General features: G+C 45.1%; 1 protein-coding gene and 1 pseudogene across 1 annotated transcript in view; both read right to left on the bottom strand.

Moving 5' to 3' along the window:
• Nucleotides 1–3,762, bottom strand: part of Rassf8 (Ras association domain family member 8) — a 146,908-nt gene that overhangs the window by 133,484 nt on the left and 9,662 nt on the right. The window lies entirely within an intron of this gene.
• LOC101578526 lies at nucleotides 1,193–2,859 on the bottom strand (annotated as a pseudogene).

The following is a 3,762-nucleotide window of genomic DNA, read 5'->3' as shown; positions in this document are numbered from 1 at the left end:
ATAAATAAATAAATAAATAATTAGGCCTTCAAAATTCAAAGACCCAATCCAAAAATGTGTATCTGAGATGAATACACATTTCACAAATGAAGAAAAACAAATGGCAAATAAATATATGAAAAAATGTTCACCATCACTAGTCATTCAAGAGATGCAAATTAAAACAACGTTGAGATAACATGCTACAGCAGAAAGGATGGCTGTCATCTAGAAGTCACCCAATAACAAATGCTAGAGAGGCTGTGGGAAAAAGGAACCACTGGTGGTGGGAGTACAGGCTGGTACAACCATTATGGAAATCATCATGGAGAATCCTCAAAAAGCTAGGAGTGGAGGTCCCGTTCAAGCCAGCTTTTCCCCTGCTGGGTACTTTTGCAGAACAGCTAACAGCATCATGCCACAGCGATTTATGCCCATTCATGTTCTCAGCAGCGCAATTTGTCATAGCTAACTCTTGCAAACAACCCAAATGCCCATCAGCTGAGGAATGGATAAAAAAAATGTGGTATTTTTACACAACAGAGCATTACTCAGCTATAAACAAGACAAACTCCAGGCTTGTATTGGTAAATGGATACAGCTAGAGACCACACTACTTAGTGAAATAAGTCAGACCCGCATGTGCAAACATCGTATTGTCTCCTTAGTGTGAGAGCCTGAAAGAGTAACTAAAATCTGAATGGTACAATAGATACTGTGAAAGAGAAAGAATTTATTCAATGGGAAGGAAAAACTGGGATGAGGAAAAGGACAAAAGAAAGAGAAAAAGATATATTTATGTATGTATGCAGGATAGTTTGGATAGTTATACTGTCGATTTCTGCTGGTGTTTTGAAAGAAGCAGTTAACACTTAAATTTTTTTTCTTTTTAATCTCTTATAGCTTTTTGTTGTTGTTGTTTTTAACCAGTTTTTCAGGTTTATAACTGGTAACCTAAACAACTAATTTGAAGATAATGTCATACAACACAGAAACCACTGATGAATTGTCATTACTTTGTTTAATGCAATTTTGTATTGTTTCTAATGCTTTTTTTTTTACTATTTTGCATTCTTTAAAATAATAAAGTGTTTTATTTTTATTTATCTTTTAAGAAACAATGAAAATTTTACTAGAAATATACAGAAAAAATATAACTGTCTCAGAGGTTTCAGCTCCCTCTAAGAGGTGGACAGACAAAAAGACAGAGTTCCTAGGACTGAAGGGGCCACTCCCCGTCCACTTTTTCCTCCTCCAGGAGCGAGGCATCTAGTTCCTCCAGCTGTTTCTGCAGGAGAGGGCCCACATCCAGGCTGGGTGCCAGGTTGAAAGTAACAGTCCTGCGCGTGGTAGCCCTGACCCCATGAGATGGCCAGCAGGATTGAGGAAGGCTGCTGTCTCGAAATTCTACAGCCCAGCAGAGCTTCCTAGAGCTGGTGAAAACCAGAGTCCCATTAAGTTCCCATGGTTCCTCAAAGATGGTCTCAAAGGTCCTTCTGGTTGTGGGTGAATGATAATTCTTGTTGGTATAAATTTCTTCCAAGTTGAACTCTTTGTTCAATCTGACTGGTCTGGGCAGCCCCATTGGTATAAGATTTAATTGAGGATGGTTGGGTGTTCTGTATATCTTGAATTGGGAAAACTTTCCCGTAGTCTTGGTCTCAGGGTCTGAAAGCACCTGGTCTGCTGAGGCCCCTGGCTCCTTCCACTAGGTTGAGCCCAACCTGGGTTCTGCTGGTTCAGAGAAAGAAGAAGTAGACACAGTGGACGAGCAACATGTGGCTCGAGAAGTGGAGGCTCCTACTCCCCCAAGAGGGAAGACCTCTTTCTGGAGACAGGGCAGAAGGGGTGGTGGGGCACGGGCCATCTCCCCACGCCCACAGTGTGCTGTCATGGGTGTGGCCAGCTTGGTTGGGGTGGAGAAGGGGGCCAGGTGCAGGTACCTGAGCCAGGGGCCCCCAGATCAGGGCAGCAGTGGCTTTGGCCCAGAGAGAGTTTAGAGAGAGGGGTAGGGATACCATGCTGCTGAGCCTGCCATTGGCGGATAGGAGCTGGGGGCTGATGGATATAGTAGCTTCGGCAGTCCTGCACTGCTCAGCCTCTGAGATGGAAATCTTTACCTCCAGCTTCATGGAGGATGACAGAGGTGGAGGCTCTAGAGTTTTGCTGGGTATGAGGAAGATGTCAGCAAAACTCTCCAGCTTGGAGCACACAGAACAGAAGTGGGGAGCCAAGCCCCAGGGACTGCGGCGGGGGGTGTAGAAGGCTGGATGGTGGTGGAGTTGGTGGGGGCTCCAGAGCAGGACCTCGGGCTGGAGTTGGGCTGTCCAGATGGTCTGCAGGCAGGGTGCATGGCTGGAATGGGGGATTGAGGTCCCTGGGTGGAGGCCCTGACCGGTGAATCATGGTCACAAGCTTAGCTCTCTGTGCTGGGCTGATGCAGTTGGAGCTCTCATTGACAAAGCCCTCTACTGGGGGCCTGGGAGCACCAATACCTTCCAGCAACACCACCAGGGTAGGTTGTAGGGTCTGGTCCACCTTTAGTGAAGGACTGTTCTCCTGGCCAGGGCTTGTCCTTGATTGCCACCTCAGGGTGGAAGATCAGTGGGTCTGACTTTAGGGGTCTCTGCATAAATGTAGTAAGTCAGGAGGCCTGGCCTGAGAAGACCATTTGACCTGCCTGGGTGCTGAGGTGGGTGACTGGTTACAGATGACATCTTGGTGGTTGCTGTGGTCCCATGGGATGGAGGCCTCCTTTTGTCAGGCTAGGGAGACCAAGTGAGGAGCCATGACATCTTCTAGCGCCAAGGCTAGGACCCATCGAGAGGCCTTTTCCAGGGGTGAAGGGGCCTCCTGGGACTGCAGTCTCGGTCCTTTCATTTTGGGCTCCTGGCTTCACATAATTCTTGAGCTGATGGCACAAAGTCAGCCAGCCAGAAGGGCGCCGCCTCTCGCGGATCTGCAGGGTTTTTTTATTTTTATTTTTATTTTGAAGAACTGGGGGTTGAATTCAGGCCCTTGCTGAGCTATGTCCCCGGCCCTGCAGTTTTCAACAGTTCCCACAACCAGCTCCTTTAAAATGAGCCTTGCCTAACGTTGCCCAACCAGTAAGGGCCTTCTACCCTCAATCTCCCCACTCCACCCCAACAATTTTTTTTTTTAAAGAGTGAATAAACAAGCCACACAAACTGGGATAAACTCTTCACAAAGCATGTATTTGATTAACAATTAATATATAGAATATACAAAACCTCAAAATTCAATTTAAGAAAACAATGACCCCCAAAGAAAATACTGCCTATTTATAGTACTCAGAGGTAGAAGCAACCAATGTCCCTCAACAGATGAACAAAACAGATGCTGTATATTTACAAGATGAAATATTACTCAGCAGCAAAAAGGAATAAACTACTGTCACATATATCAACATAAAACAATCCCTAATATGAGTGAAAGAAGCGAGATTAAAAAAAAAAAACACGTATTATATGATTCCATTAATATCAAACTTTGGAAAATGTAAGTTATGCTATGGTGACAGAAAGCATAACAGTACATTTGAGAGAGAAAAATGGAAAGGTTACAATGGAAAATGAAAATAATTAGGGGTGTTACAGGTACACTCATTTTCTTGATTGCAGCGCTGATCTTGTGTATGCAAGTACACAGGTTAAAGCTTCTAAAATTGTACAGCTCATGGGCCGGGGAGATGGCTCAGTGGAATAAGCGCTTCCCTGGCAAGCGCAAGGGCCTGAGTTCAATCCCCGGTTCCGCCAAAAAAAA

Source organism: Octodon degus, unplaced genomic scaffold (genome assembly GCF_000260255.1).
Source record: "Octodon degus isolate 3935 unplaced genomic scaffold, OctDeg1.0 scaffold00064, whole genome shotgun sequence".
NCBI lineage: Eukaryota > Metazoa > Chordata > Mammalia > Rodentia > Octodontidae > Octodon > Octodon degus.
The sequence above is the reverse complement of the archived record's forward strand: the minus strand, read 5'-3'. Positions and strand labels throughout refer to the sequence as shown.